This window comes from Rhineura floridana, chromosome 3 (assembly GCF_030035675.1).
Source record: "Rhineura floridana isolate rRhiFlo1 chromosome 3, rRhiFlo1.hap2, whole genome shotgun sequence".
Taxonomy (NCBI): Eukaryota; Metazoa; Chordata; class Lepidosauria; order Squamata; family Rhineuridae; genus Rhineura; species Rhineura floridana.
In genome coordinates, this window is record NC_084482.1 from 122,212,224 (window position 1) to 122,228,874 (window position 16,651).

Sequence of the window (16,651 nt, forward strand, 5' to 3'; positions counted from 1 at the left end):
AGTACCCGCCAATCTGGCTGTTTTTGTTGGCGGGATTGAGAGAAGGCCCTGTGTGGCCGATCTTGTCGGGCGGCATAATTGGTGGCGTTGAAGGCGCTCCGTGAGATAAACTGGGCCGAAACCGTGTAGGGATTTAAAGGTCAATACCAACACCTTGAATTGGGTTCGGAAAACAACTGGTAGCCAGTGTAGGTCGAACAACACTGGTGTGATGTGATCTCGGCGGCGACTATTCGTAAGTAGTCGAGCCGCCGCATTTTGTATTAGTTGTAATTTCCGGACCGTTTTCAAGGGTAACCCCACGTAGAGCGCATTACAGTAGTCCAAACGAGAGGTGACCAGGGCGTGTACCACTAGTGTAAAGAAGTAAAGAAGTACTTCCTTTTGTCTGTCCTGAATCTTCCAACATTCAGCTTCTTTGAATGTCCACAAGTTCTAGTATTATGAGAGAGGGAGAAGAACTTTTCTCTATCCACTTTCTCAATGCCATGCATAATTTTATACACTTCTATCATGTCTCCTCTGACCCGCCTTTTCTCTAAACTAAAAAGCCCCAAATGCTGCAACCTTTCCTCGTAAGGGAGTCGCTCCATCCCCTTGATCATTCTGGTTGCCCTCTTCTGAACATTTTCCAACTCTATAATATCCTTTTTGAGATGAGGCGACCAGAACTGTACACAGTATTCCAGATGCGGCCGCACCATAGATTTATACAACGGCATTATGATATCGGCTGTTTTATTTTCAATACCTTTCCTAATTATCGCTAGCATGGAATTTGCCTTTTTCACAGCTGCCGCACACTGGGTCGACATTTCCATCGTGCTGTCCACTACAACCCCGAGGTCTCTCTCCTGGTCGGTCACCGCCAGTTCAGACCCCATGAGCGTATATGTGAAATTAAGATTTTTTGCTCCAATATGCATAATTTTACACTTGTTTATATTGAATTGCATTTGCCATTTTTCTGCCCATTCACTCAGTTTGGAGAGGTCTTTTTGGAGCTCTTCGCAATCCCTTTTTGTTTTAACAACCCTGAACAATTTAGTGTCGTCAGCAAACTTGGCCACTTCACTGCTCACTCCTAATTCTAGGTCATTAATGAACAAGTTGAAAAGTACAGGTCCCAATACCGATCCTTGAGGGACTCCACTTTCTACAGCCCTCCATTGGGAGAACTGTCTGTTTATTCCTACTCTCTGCTTTCTGCTTCTTAACCAATTCCTTATCCACAAGAGGACCTCTCCTCTTATTCCATGACTGCTAAGCTTCCTCAGAAGCCTTTGGTGAGGTACCTTGTCAAACGCTTTTTGAAAGTCTAAGTACACTGTGTCCACATCATACAAATGCACCATAAAAAGTGAGTGAACAAAGCATGGTAATTCTTCAGAAAGCACCTAGTGTGGAAGCCCCTGTAGTTTTCTGCAGCATGTTTAAAAACTGGAAAAGTGCCTATCATTTTGGGTGTGGATGATATCGGTGTGGAACTAATGGTGGAAGACTCTTGTCATACAGGAAGATCTGATGAAGGCGGGGGAGGCAAACAGTGGGCCTTCGAGAGTCACATGGATCCTGTGGGCAGGCAGACATCCTACACTGGAAGCAAAATGTAAAATGGCCCTTCAGCATAAAAAGTGTTTGGGGACCTCTCTGTTGAGGCCCTAGATCCAGCATGCCTTCTCCCTGCTTGAAGGAAAGTCTTGCACCTGGCAGCATTTGGCTCAGTGGAACACCAAAACCTCATCTGTCCTACCCTGGGATGACTTGAGGCACATAGAATAAATATATCACTTCTGTTTCCTTTGAGCTTTGTATTCTAAATAGAAATAGAGCTGCTGGACATCAAGCACTTTGCTAATGGTTCAGGCACCAAAATAGCCTTAATTACCATTAGCTGTAGCTCTCTGTAAAGCAAGCAGTGCAGGGACATATGGTGACAGTGAAAGACTATTAAAGTGTAATGAAAGAGCTTTAAGAAAAGAGTACCTTGCAGTGAGGGACAGTTGAGAGCTGTATCTGAGGCTTATGGTAGGATATCTATTGTATAGGCATCAACCTTTTTGTACTTTCCTGAGCCTAATTCACTAGAGCTCTCGCCTGTGGTGGAGCTGCTGAATGTTTTCTTGTTTGTATTTTTAATCCATTAGAGTCTGGTCTGGACTCTCTCTCTCTCACACACACACACACAGAATTGGCACAGTAATTTGAAGAGCAATTCTTTCATAAAATTGACTCAGATTTGTTTCACCCAAGCATTTCATCAGCACGTTTAAGTCCATTGTGTTTGTTGTTGCTTTTAACGTGTCTGTTGTTTTATTTAACGTGTTGTAAACCACTTTGATGTTTTTAACGAAAAAGCAGTATACAAATATTTTTAAAAATAAATAAAAATAAATGCAATGGGCCAACTGATTATACAACCAGCTGACCCCCACCCCACCCCAACAAAGAGGGCAATTAATGCCTTTTACACCTTTAGTTCTGCTTTCAATAAAAGTATCTTTAGGATTTTGCAAGACATTCTTTTAAAATAACCAAAAGTAATGAAAGTTTTCCCATAGTATTTCAGGTTTAAAAACAGTGTGAGATAGGACAGTACACTGTGACTTTGGATTGTATCCAGTTCTATCTTTGCATGTTCAGAACGACTTCCGTGAGTATAACAGAATTTCTCCCTGTCTCCAGGTGTCCCCCAAATATGCTTTAGGAGTTTCCTTAATCCTCCAGAACAGCTATGGGGGTTACACTGGGGGAAGTAGAGGAAGGGGAAGTTCTGTTGCACTCATGGCAGTCAGTTCAAACACACTATGATTTAGTTGGATACAATCCTATATTTTTAATAAGCCTGCGTCACTCACTTCCCTTTCTTTTGGAGAGGTACTTAACACTGCACCTCTTGAAGAAAATGATACATGCTGGAGGATCCACTCACTCTGTGAAAGTGTTTTTCTGTGTATACTCAACAGCTGAACTTTATAATGGTAACTGCCAGGGAGGGGCAAAGTAGGCAGCCATTTTTTATGGTGGCAGCCATTTTTAATTACCCAAAATCAAGAAGTGCCACAGAACAGAGATTTCTGGGAAACAAAATGACAGTTGTTACATCCACTTCACCACCTCATCCCCACAAGGCTGGTGAAATAGCTGCGCAATGGCCAGGGCCAGCTCCAGGCATGTGGGGGCCCTTGCATGCATGCGCCCCCCCACGGCCCCCCTACCTGTCTAGTCTTTACCATTGCCCTTAATGAAGATGGCAGCCGCGGTTTCCCTAAGGGGAATGAAGCCTCTGCCGCCATCTTTGTTGATGGCACACGTGCGTGCTATGCGCGCACATCTCTGCCATCAACTAAGATAGCAGCAGCGGCTTCAGTACCTTAGGGAAGCTGCGGCTGCCATCTTCATTAAGGGCAATGCTAAAAAGCCAGCTGACATATAAGTGGGGTGTGTGGGGGTGTGTGGATCGTGGAAGGGGAGCGGAGCCCCTCAGGGGCTCCTGTAGCTCCGGGGCCCTCAGGCCAGTGCCCAACCTGACCGCACTTTAGAACTGGTCCTGGCAATGGCCCTTGTCAGGTCAGTGCAGTGCCATGGTTGACTGGAATGAGAATCAGTCTGAAGCAAACAACTTTGCCCAAATTTCAGGTCATGTAGCTGCCTTCCAGCTATCTCAGTTTATAGGTCCATGTTGCTGCTGCTGTTCTTTTCCCTAGCTTCCCCTCCTGATCACAGTTACTGCTATTTGGCATATACCTGTACGTAGTGTTTGAAATGTGCCAGACACCATGTGGACCTGGGCCTTTCAAGATTCTGTGGATGACGCAGGGAAGATTGTGTAACTATCGCTGTCGCAATCAGCTAGATGATCCTCTCAGCAAACATTTCTGATGTGGTGGAATTGCTGATTACTTCAGTCCTACTACCTGGAATACTACTAGACTGTGAATGTTGCCTCCTCAGATGAAAGGCAATTATTTCTCAGCTATTGCTTTCGGAGGTGGCAGTTGATCAGTGTTCTATAGGGTTGCCAGGTTCTTGGCCTGAGACTGATCCTGTATCTTTAGGAGAAGAGAAGGTCAGCCAAGTGCAGGTGTTCTTGCAACTTTGTAATGGGAAAAACCACAAGGTGAAATTCTCCCCTCCCCCTGCACAACTTTTAAAGATACAGAAGACCTCTTGGTTGCCAGGCCCGGCCTCTAAGAGGTCTTCTGTATCTTTAAAAGTTGTGGAGAGGGGGAGGGAGAATTCCACCTTGTGGTTTTTCCCATTAGAGTTGCAAGAACACCTGCACTTGGCTGACCTTCTCTTCTCCTCAAGATACAGGATCAGTCTCAGGCCATGGACCTGGCAACCCTAGCACTGTTCTAGTCAGCACAGCACAGCATATTACACACACACACACGACATTCTGACTAACACATGAATTTTCAACTGCTTTTTCTATTCTACATTGGAGAGGTGTACAGTACTCACACACTGAAGTGCAATGTCCCCTACAGCAACAATAATTGCTACCTTACTGTCAGCAAAGCCCCATCTGAGCTATACATTTAAAAAAGGATCATACCACTTTAAAAAGATTCTTCCCCCAAAGAATTCTGGGAACCGTAGTTTGTGAAGGATGCTGAGAGTTGCTAGAAGACTCTGCTCTCCTCACAGAGCTCCAGTTCAGAGTGGTTTAACAATCAATCTCTCCTCACAGGAAACACTGTGAATTGTTGCTCCCTGAAAGGATAAAGGGTCACCTACCAATTCTCAGCACCCTTAACTAACTACAGTCCCCGGGATTCTTTGGGGGAAACCATGATCGTTTAAAGTGATATACTGCTTTAAATATATAGTGCAGATGGGGCGCAAGACTAGCCTATGCCTTCCATGATATGATAGGGATATCACCACTTTTGTTTATTTTTCATAGAACTCACAGACAGAAACAAGACTGTTGGTCTCTCCAGCTCTATATTGTTTACACTGACTGGCAGCAGCTCTCGAGAGTCTTTTTCAGTCCTACTTGGAGAAGCTGGAGACTGAAGCAAGGACCTTTTGCATGCAAAGCATGTGCTGTACGACTGAGCTGCGTAGTCCTTCCCCTAATAGTTATCACCATCTGATCGGCCATTGGTTGGGACCCTGTGCTTCATTTCTGTGCATGATGAGATTTAACCAGCAGGAAGAATTCACCAAAATATTCAGTTGGATGACTCCATTGAAGAATATAGGAAAGAAGGTCATACAGAACCCTGATTATATTTCAACCGGCCTTGAAAGAGGAGAGAGAAATGAGAGTAGCAGCAGTCAAGAAAAGCTCAAAGCGATGGGCCTGGGATACCTAAGAAAATAATGAAGAAGAGCTTTGAGGGCTTTGGGAGAAGAGGCATCCCTAAAGCCCTAAATCTAATATTATTCTACTGAGAACAGCATGAAAGAAGTGCAGGGGTGTACATCTTGGGCTATGTAAAGCAACCCCAACCTCCTCCATTCCTGGCCTGCTGAGAGTGAGGCTCTGTACACACCATACATTTAAAGCCCGTGACTTTTCCCAAAGAATTTTGGGAACTGTAGTTTATCCCTCCCAAAGCTACATTTCCCAGCACCCTTAAACTACAGATCCCAGGATTCTTTGGGGAAAGTAAGGTGCTTTAAATGTATGGTATGTACACATTCTCAGTCTCAGCAGGCCAGGAATGGAGGAGGTTGGGGTTAGGGTTGTATACATAAGTGTATGGTATGTACACAGTCTTAATAACCTTTTTAAAAACAGTCACCATTGTTAGATACACCATTATGAATACTGTTGTATATTATTTATAAAAAGGATTGATCAAAGGTATCTGTGTGTGCATGTGTGCACGCTAGGGTTGCCAGGTCAGAAGCATCCCAAACTCTGAGATTTCAGGGGCGGTCCATACCAATGTCATTAAGCATGATACATTAAGCATCAACCACAGTTGCTTGGACCATACCACTCAAACAAAAAAAATTTATCCGATTGGAAATTAAAATAGAAATCTTAGCTAAATTAGTGCTTCTAGATCCAGCTGAAGTGACGGGATCATTCATTCTCACCTGCTTAGAGATCTTGGGTAGGGAATATTTAATCTAGCCTACGTGCTTCTGGGAAGAAGGGTTTAAGTGCCCTCAGGCCAGGCCAGTCACCAGAAAGCCACTGTAGGAAGAAGGGAGCCTAATGTTGTGGAGATGTTAGATGGGAGCACTCAGGAGTAAAGATGGATGCCCCTGAAGGCTGCAATTCTAAACACACTAAGGGACTAAGCCCCATAGAACTCAACATGACTTACTTCTGAGTAGATATTGTTAGGATTGTGCTGTTGGTAAGACTAGAGATCCTCTGCAACAATATCCATATCAAAGCAGGGTTGGCAACTCCCTGCCTGCAATGCCCTGCCTGCCTTTCAACATGGCTACTCCAAACTTTTTTGCAGACTTAAACCTTCACTGCAGAGAGAGGTTTGAGAAATGAGTAAGAGTGAAGAAGATTCTCTACTCTTTCCTGCCTACTCTGAGGGCTGCTATAAATTCACTTTGACAGCCAATTCAATTCCAGTGAGCATTAATTGACACAGAGAAAACACACATGGTTTGGTCTACCTTTGCAGGGAATAAATTGGGAACAACAGCAATTGAAGCCACACTTCCCTGTATGTGAATTCTCTTTTACCATATTGGGCAAGAAACAAACCATCATGCAAATAACAATGTGCATCATTAGTGGGTTTAAGGAGGTTGAGCTGAGCACATGGAACCACTGTTGTTGCTTCTATGGATGTAAGGGAGTAAGGTCAGAGGTAAATGAAATGCAAATAGAAAAAGAAAAAGGCAGTGATGATTTCCTAAATGCAATACCATACCAACCACAACAAGATTCCTATGAGTAAGACAGAAAACTCAGCATCCCACAAGCAGTCGGAGTTCCTAACTAAAAAAATCCTGGCATCCAGTCAGCCAAGGTCATAGAAATCCCCATGCAGCACAACCTGACCCGGGTGCTGCAGTTAGTGCAGAATTCTGCGGCATGATTGCTGACATGAGTGACACCCTATCAGCACATAATACTTCTGCTCTGAAATCTGCACTGGGTGTCAATTTGCTACCAAGCCAAGTTCAAGGTGTGCTTTTCATGTTGCGGGTGCCACGTAGTACTCGTTCTGCTCTTGTAAGAAATCGATCCTTTAGTGTGGCAGCACCTATGCTTTGGAACTTTCTGCCTATTTACGTTAGGTAGGTGCCTTCATTGTACTTATTTTGGCACCTGCTAAAAACATTTTTGTTTAGGCAAGCCCATGTAGCAGCTATTATGTATTTTATGTTTTTAACTCATGGTTGGTTTTATTATTTTTGAATGTTTTTAAATACCATCTTTAACTGTTTTTGCTAATAATTTTATTGTTTTAATTTATTCTATAAACTGCTTTGAGGCTTTTTACAATAAAGCAGTATATACTTTTTTTAAATTAAATACATAAATAAATGTTGGAGTCACTGTGGCCCTTGGATGTCTTTCCCCTTTTATACCGAGTCAGGCCATTTGGTACCATCTAGCTCAGTACTGATAACATGGACTAACATTGGCTCTCCAGGATTTCAGGCAATAGTCTCTTCCAGAGATTGAACTTTGGACCTTTGCATGCAAAGCGTATGTTCTATCACTGAGCTACAGCCCTGTTTAAAAATTATCTTTTAAAATGTTTCTTTTTCCATCTAGCGTCCGAAGGCAAAAATGCACTGTAGTCAAAACCTGAGGCACTCCAGTTTCATTCGCAATGAGTCCGAAGTGGCACATCTGAAAAGAACAAAAGGCCCACAGGCCCAGCAGCAAGGAAAATAGAGACAATGTCCCTGGTAACAACAGAGAGCCATATGCAGTGCAACAGAGTCGTAAAGGTTTTGACGTAACTAAACAGTGCAGAAAAAGAAAGCTCACAACAGCCAGAATATAAAAGGTGGAACAGAACATCCAGATCTCCTCCAACAGGGAGGGCCCTGATGGCAGTCTACCTGTGAAAATCACCCTTCAGGTGAGGCCAATGGACCATTTTCCAGAGGTAGCCTGCCATCAGGTGGGATGTACCAAAGCAGCCCCCCAATAGGGAGGGACCACCAACTGATTACTTATCATAAAGGATGTGTTGCAGGACACGCCTCCCAAAGGAGGCATCAGTAGAAGCGTAGCGGTCAATCTTATAATGTTTCACAAAAGAATTTGGGGTAGACCAAACCGCAGCTCTACAAATATCTGCAAGGGGTGCGTTGGTTGCGAAGGCAGCCGCAGGGGCTGCTGATCTGGTGGAATGGGTCGTTATGTTAGTCAGCACAGGGAGGTTAAGGGACTCATAAGCCAGAGCAATACAAGCCCGCAACCAACAGGACAACGTGGATTTGGAAACCTTTTTCCCCAAGGTCCTAGGATGAAAGGATACGAATAATGACTCAGAGAGTCTGATGTCTTGGGTGCGAGAGAGGTAGATTTTGAGAGCTCTGCGAACATCTAGTGAATGCCAGGCCTTCTCTAATGGATGGACTGGCCTCAGACAGAATGATGGAGGAACAATGTCCTGGTTACAGTGAAACGCTGAGTTGATCTTGGGACAGAAGGATGGGTCTGGCTGCAACACCACAGAGTCCTTATGAAAGATGCAGAGATGGCGTGCCAATGACAAGGCTCCCAGCTCTGAGACTCTTCTCGCCGATGTTATAGCGACCAGGAACAGGACCTTGAAGGAGAACAGTCGGAGGGGGACAGACGCAAGAGGTTGAAATGGAGGGTGCTGTAGGGCTTTCAGGACCTTCAAGAGACTCCAGGAGGGAAAGTGGTGACACACAGGCCGAGAAAGGCGTACGGCTCCTTTCAGAAAGCATTTGATGAGGGGCTGAGAACCCACAGGAACGGCCAATGAAGAGACGGACAGGATAGATGAGATAATGGAGGCATGATGACGCAAAGTGTTCGGTCTCAGACCCATTCTGAGCCCTCTATAGAGGAACTGCAACATCCGCTGCACAGTGGCCTGAGAGGGAAAGACACCCTTGGAGGTGCACCAGCTGGAAAAGGCCCGCCAAGTACTCTGGTGTATACGCATCGTCAACGGTCTTCTAGAAGCTAAGATGGTGTCCACCATGCCTGGGGGTAAGCCAGCAGCCCTCAGTTGCCTCCGTTCAAACGCCAGGCTGTCAAACTCAGCCAGGCTGGGTCTGGGTGCCAGATCGGTCCCTGAGAGAGTAGATCCGGCCTGACAGGCAGTGTCCAGGGGTCTGCGACTGACAGTGAGAGGAGGTCCGAGAACCACGGGCTACGCAGCCAGTGTGGAGCTATCAGGAGGAGCTGAGCTCCCTTGTGCCCTCTGTGGTGCAGAGTGGTAAGCGACGGTAACGCAGCCGAAGCTCTGCTCACGGCCGGAGTTTGATTCCAACGGAAGGAGGAAGTCAAATCTCCGGTAAAAGGGGTCAAGGTCCACTCAGCCTTCCATCCATCTGTGGTCGGTAAAATGAGTACCCGGCATATGCTGGGAGGTAAAGAAAGGCCAGGAAAGGAACTAGCAATCCCACCCCATATATACGGTCTGCCTAGTAAATGACGCAAGACATCACCTTAAGAGTCGGAAATGACTCACACTATAAGTGCGGGGACACCTTTACCTTTTTTAATGAATGCACAACATACTAGGGCAGATCCACACCATGCATTTAAAGCACATTTAACATACATTTGAAGCACATGAATCCTACCACAAAATCCTGGGAACTGTAGTTTGTTACGGGTGGTGGGAACTATAACTGTGAGGGGGAAACTACATTTCCCAAGATTCTTTGGGGGAAGTCAGGTGCTTTAAACACAAGTTGGATATGCTTTAAATCTATTATGTGGATCCGCATTACTTTATAAACTTTGCCTGTGTATAAATAATTTTAATTAAATTTTAAAATGGGAATCAGCTACAAAGTTTACTGGATGACCACGGGCTACACACCATATCTCAGCCTAATCTGCCCCTCAGGGTGAAAACAACAAAGGGGGAACATGACCACCCCAAGGAAGAAGGGCATACTTAAAATGTAGAGGAAATAATAATTTCTAAATAATAATTTACAACCATAGCGTGCAATCAGATATATATCAAGACATAGTATGAAGAAATATTTAATTGTTGTAAACTGCCCAGCTATGGGGCGGTATACAAATGCAAGTTGGATATGCTTTAAATCTATTATGTGGATCCACATTACTTTATAAACTTTGCCTGCGTATAAATAATTTTAATTAAATTTTAAAATGGGAATCAGCTACAAAGTTTACTGGATGACCACGGGCTACACACCATATCTCAGCCTAATCTGCCCCTCAGGGTGAAAACAACAAAGGGGGAACATGACCACCCCAAGGAAGAAGGGCATACTTAAAATGTAGAGGAAATAATAATTTCTAAATAATAATTTACAACCATAGCGTGCAATCAGATACATATCAAGACATAGTATGAAGAAATATTTAATTGTTGTAAACTGCCCAGCTATGGGGCGGTATACAAATGCAATAAATAAATAAATAAATAAATAAAATAATAAATATATAAGCTTGAATGTCAAAGATGTTTATTATTTACACAACCTGTAAAGATATTTATAGTGCAATCCTATGCATGTTTACTTAGAATTAAATCCCAATGTATTCAATGGGGCTTACTCAAGACAGGGAAGCATGCACAGGACTGCAATTCAATGATAAGCAACTTCACTCACCCAATCCAAAATTAATAATCATGCCACTTTAAGCTGTTTTGCAACTGTTTTATATTTGTTTTATGGTTATTGGATTTTAAATGGCTTTATTTCTTGTTGTGAGTTGCCTTGGTTTCCAGCCCTACCTCACAGGGTTGTTGGAAATATTCCATATACACACACACTGGAGATGTAAAAATGCATACATCCCTTGTAATTAGGGTTGCCAGGTCCATGGCCTGAGACTGATCCTGTATCTTTAGGAGAAGAGAAAGTCAGCCAAGTGCAGGTGTTCTTACAACTCTGTAATGGGAAAAACCACAAAGTGAAATTCTCCCCTCCCCCTGCACAACTTTTAAAGATACAGAAGACCTCTTGGTTGCCAGGCCTGGCCTCCAAGAGGTCTTCTGTATCTTTAAAAGTTGTGGAGGGGGCAGGGAGAATTCCACCTTGTGGTTTTTCCCATTACAGAGTTGCAAGAACACCTGCACTGTGCTGACTTTCTCTTCTCCTAAAGATACAGGATCAGTCTCAGGCCAAGAACCTGGCAACCCTACTTGTAATAGTTTATTGTCAAAATCAGTTGGCCATTGCAGAACTTTTTTTTTTTAAGTATTAGTTTCCTGCCAAATAAAAGCAATGACACCTAAGTAAGTCCTGCCTAACTGCTTTTTTTTTTTTTTAAACATCATTGGGGGAGAGAAAGATTTACAACACAATTATTTTCTTTTTTTTTCTCATTAATTTTTTATTCAAAGTTTCAAAAAACAAAACAAAACAAAACAAAAACAAATTAATAACTAATACAATAAAATAAAATGTTGACTTCCTATTTGTCGCAGATCAGTTATAGGTCTATAATATATAACAAACCTGTCTCTTAATATATTACAAAATCACTTTCCTCCAGTAGTTATCTTAATTAATCATCAAATCTCATTAACATCACTTTATTCTTTCCACAAAAAGTCAAAGAGAGGTTTCCAGTCCTTGAGAAATATATCCATCGATTTTTCTCCAAATAAACATGTCGATTAATCCATCTCATCAAGTCTGCTAGGTCCAGTAATTTCAATAGCCATTCTTCCATTATCAGTGTTAATTCCATCTTCCATCTTTGCATCCATAATAATCTTGCTGTCATAGTCATATAATAAGAGTCTGATGGGAATTTCCTTCCTCACAAATATTTCCTTGCCATCAATTCTGAATGTGTTACTGAAATGTTGTTGTAAAGTCATATCTCTGTTCCTCTTTTTTACGGAATGCACTAGCACATCTCTTGAGAGTTTTTCCATTGTCACATATCTGTAATTAATTCTATAAATTTTCTCTATTTCAAGCTCCATCACATCATTCCAGTCCAGAAATTTTTTCAAAACATTGATAGCTTTATCTCTGATATCTTCATCAATTTCTTCAGGGACAACGCTGAATTCCAAACAGTAATCTTTATCTCTAAGGTCCATAAACTCCAAATCTTTTTCCAGTTCCACATTTGATATATCTGTTCCAATCTCCAGGACTTGCATCTTCCCTTTAATTTTTCTTTCTTTTTCTATTGCTTGTCTAGTTATATCTCTGATCTCATCAACCTCCTCTCTCATAAAATCCCCTATTTCTTTCAGCTCCTGCTTCATTTTGCCAAATTCAATTTTCAACTCTTGTTTGCCATGTCTAAGTTCTTGTTTCGTTATCTCAATCTCATCCATTATTTTCTGAAACATATTTACCGTATATTCCGGCGTATAAGACGACTTTTTAACCCAGGAAAATCTTCACAAAAGTTGGGGGTCGTCTTATACGCCGGGTGTCGTCTTATACGCCAGAATATAGTATTTCTCCTGCTTGCAGCCTGGCCCGGCGTCCCCTCCCCTGAGGGGAATCCCCATTGCTCCTCCATCCCCGCCATCTCCTGCGCGGCCTCCTCCACTGCAAAATGGCGGCCGGGGTGGGGAGCAGCAGCAGCAGCAGCCTCCCCGCGTCCTTCTCCTCCGTGCCGGCCTCGCCTGCGCCGCCTCCCGCCACTGCTGCTGCTCCTCCGCCCGCGGCTGCTCAGGCGAGTGACGGGGCTGCGGCAGCGGCGGCTGCTCCTCCTCGGGCAGCCAACGGTGCACCGCTTTCGCTGCTCTCGCCGCCGCAGGCCGCGCCGGCGCCTCCGCTGACGCACAACCACCGGGCGGCGGCAGCAGCAGCAGCAGCGGGAGGCGGCGGAGGTGGGAACCCGCTGCCGACAGCTGCCCCTGCGGCCTCCTCCTCGGCGCCCTCCGCCGCCGCCGCCGCCTCCGGCCTGCTGGCGCCGCGGGAGCCGGCCTACAACTGGCAGGCGACAAAGCCGACGGTGCAGGAGCGCTTCGCCTTCCTCTTCAAGAACGAGGTGCTCAGCGACATCCACTTCTTGGTGGGCAAAGGTCGGTGCGGGCTATGGGGCGAGGGGGCGCTGGCCACACAGGGAAGAAAGGGGAGAGGGACGCTGGCTTTTTAAATGGGGATCAGGGTCTTTCTTGCGGCTGGGGGCGGGTTGCTATGGGGCAAGCGGGTTGAAGAGTTGTGGCTGTGGTTGGGGGGCTGTTATTCCGGCGTATAAGATGACTTTTTAACCCAGGAAAATCTTCTCAAAAGTTGGGGGTTGTCTTATACGCCCAGTCGTCTTATACGCCGGAATATACGGTACTTCCAGGGTCTCAGCCACTTTCTTAATTGTCATTTTTAAAACCAAGAAGGAAAAAAAAAACCCTTCAATTTCCAATATAGCACTATTCCCAAGCAAAGAGCAATTTATTTCTTTTTCCAGCAACAAAGGAGTTAATATTCCAAACCTGATGACATCATAATGTAGACAGCACAAACTGCCTTATCTCTTATGTGTCCAAGAATGCAAAACAAATTTAGTTCACAGCTTCCAAATAGTTAGTGGCATAAAGAACAAGCAGATTCGTCAAAATGAAGTAGACCAGAAAAAATAGTCCCAGACATATAATACTCAAAAGTTCATATAAATCAAATTTTTTCTCCTCAGATTAGATATCTCTCATCCGTTTGTATCTTTATAATTCTCAATTCCAGGCCAGCTTTTTGCAATAAAAACAAAGATAAGCTATTTCGATTTCCTTCCGCCTTAATTCCGTGTATAAAAGAGAAAAGTTATAACTCACCCAGGGATTCTTTACTGCTGATTCTTTTAACAAATCTCTTTACTGCAACAATTTAAGCCAAATGATAAGGATAGAAAGAAGAATGCTTGCCTGTTAGAATCTGTTTTTCTCTGAAGAAAAGAAAAACGTCTCGCTTAATCAGTTTGAGCTTGCTTGAAATTCCTTGGCTCCGTCCAATGTTGCTGGCTGGTCCTTCGTTCATAGGCAATCCTAATGAATTCAAGTCCCCCAACAAACACAACGAAGCTTGTGGATGATCTCTTCGTTTCTCCCTTGCCTGGGAGAAAGTTTTTACCAGTCAAAAAAAACCTTTTGGCTGGTTTTAAAACTGAAAAAGCTTCCTCTGAGACGAGAGCTCGTCTCAGAGGCAGGCACAAGCGAAGCAATCCTTCCCGGAAGTCCAACACAATTATTTTCTATGTTCACTCAAAGGTCTCATTGATTTTCAGCACAATCATAACCATGTCTACTCAAAAGTAAGTCCTACTGAATTCAGTGGGGTTAACTCCCAGGTATGTGGAATTAGCACTGCAGCTTTACTCAGTGGCGTACCAAGGGCGAAGTGGTGGGAGCGGTTTGCCCCAGGTGCAGGCAATAAGGGGGTGCATTGTCTGCTTCAGGGTACCAGGGTAGACTCTTTCTCAAGAGCACTGAACCCAGGCACAGGCTTCTACCTGGGTACAGAGCACTGGCGTACCTTGCGCACTTCTGTCTTTCTAGCCCTTACCGGCAACCAATAAAGAGACTTCCCACCTTCTTTTACCCCCTCCTCTTCTCCCTTCGCAGCTGGCCCTTAATTCTGCCAGGGCCTGTAGAGCATCACGCGGGCTTGCAACCAACCAGTGCAAGAAGTTGCCCCACCTATCCCTCCCTCCCTCCCTCCCTGCACCTTACCCAGCTCAGTCTTTTAAGAGTGTGCGAGCCACTCTGCAGACACGCTCTGAGTTTTGTTTCCCTTCAGGGTGTGGTAAACCCTGTCACTTTGTTCTGTACTTTTGTCTCCGCCAAGAAAAGTGACCAGAGCTCTGGAGCTTCTGCATCCCTTCAAGAAAAACTTATTCGAGCTATTTGCAAATCTCTCCAGGGTCCGGTACCCGACTCCCATGCTGAGCCAGCCCTGCACGCAGTAAATGAGCCCCACGCCTAGCCGGCATGCTGATGCCTGTCTTGGTGGGGCTCGCCTTCTCTGCGGGGGGGGGCAGTGGGCGCCCGGGGTGCCGCTTCATGTGTACCTCGCTGCCGCTGGAAGCATGTTTATTTGAATGATTGGATTACTCTCTTAGAGTATGAAGTTGGGCCATTTCTAGCTTTGCTCCATCTTTGCAGGGTCTCCTTCATTTGCCAAAGCCCCCCACTTCTGGTTTTCAAAAAGAAGTTGAAAGACTTATTTATTTCAGCAACCCTCTACAGCTATTGGAGTAAGATCAGTAAGGATTTTTGAGGTCTGGCAGGTGTAGATTTTATTGTGGACAGGTTTTGTTGATTGTTTTGCAATGCCTGCTTTACTTATAGCATTGTATACACACATATTGTATAATTATCAATGTTGGTGTTAAGTGACTCCAGAGTGAGATGATGGGAGCAAGGGCCCCTTATCCCTCAACGCTAACCCCCACCCTTACTGATTTAAAGGAAAGTTATTTTTCACATGCAAACTATAATTCAGGGGTTGCCAGCCTTTTCAGACCAGAGGTCACATTTCAAATTTTGAGACAGTGTTGAGGGCACCAGTCATAAAATGGCTGCCATGGGGAGGGTGTGATATAACACAAAATTAGAGAGCAGTCATGGTGAAGCTTTTCCCATAATAATTATATATGCATACTAGAAAAGTTTTGACCTGATGAATTTTTGCCTGCCATACAGCTGTTAAAGGCACAAGAATCCTGTTTTCACCCCCCAATGCCAACCCAAATCAAGGCCTAGTCTTCCATCCTATACTCACTTACTGGATATAAGCCCTATTAAACACACTTAGGTCAGAGTAATTGTACTGTAAGTAAACTATATAGCGAATTCTTAAAGCAGAAAACATGCCTAAGCCTCTTTGCAAAGTTTTCACATTTGCCTTTTGGGAGGAGGGTGATTCTTTAACATTCACCAACACTTATTTATTATTTCTTTTATTTCATGATTATTACTGAAAATAATTTTGTCGTATAGAGGAGGAGGGTATTAAAAAATGATCTGCTCTGGGTGTCAAATATGTTAGGTACACCACTGACTTTACTCCCAGAAAAACTTAATACTGTATTGGGAAGGTTTTCAAAACAGGTTATGAATAAGACAAATAAACTGCCCTCTTCAACAGTCCAGTAAAATTTAAACTTGTTTGACTCCTTAATTAGAAAAGTATAACACTGCAGCATGTACACTTTTAAAAACTTATTTTCAAAAATTATTGGAAAGATAAAAAGTATAATATGCCATTTTTGCAAGTAATTAAAAAACCCCTGCATGTACACTTTTATGCCTACCAAGATCCTGCTGTGATCTTGTGTTGTAGTGCAATGTTTACTCAGAAGCAAGTCCCAATCCTGCACAGAGAAAGTACTCTTTATGCTGCTGAAAGCTATATATTTCCTGAATTCCTGATGTGAAGCAAGAACAGGAAACTGTTATCAGAACTTCAAATGGGGTTTAGCTATTGCTATTGTCAATCACAACACTGATTTCACTTATTGGCTAAAAACTTGAAAGGGCAGGGATTAGTGCAGCCGGTACTAACAGAAGTTGTGGGGGGGGGGCTGACATCTTGATTTATATCT

At 43.8% G+C, this 16,651-nt stretch overlaps 1 long non-coding RNA gene across 2 annotated transcripts in view; it reads right to left on the reverse strand.

The window, feature by feature from the left end:
- The window catches only part of LOC133380395 (uncharacterized), a 74,920-nt gene that overhangs the window by 16,527 nt on the left and 41,742 nt on the right, over nucleotides 1–16,651 (reverse strand). Inside the window, exon 4 of one of the 2 annotated variants that reach the window (XR_009761433.1) lies at nucleotides 4,996–5,254. The exons of the other annotated variant lie outside the window; for it this stretch is intronic. This is a non-coding gene — a long non-coding RNA (uncharacterized LOC133380395). Of the gene's footprint in view, nucleotides 1–4,995; nucleotides 5,255–16,651 lie in introns of those variants that run through there. 2 annotated transcript variants of the gene reach the window in all.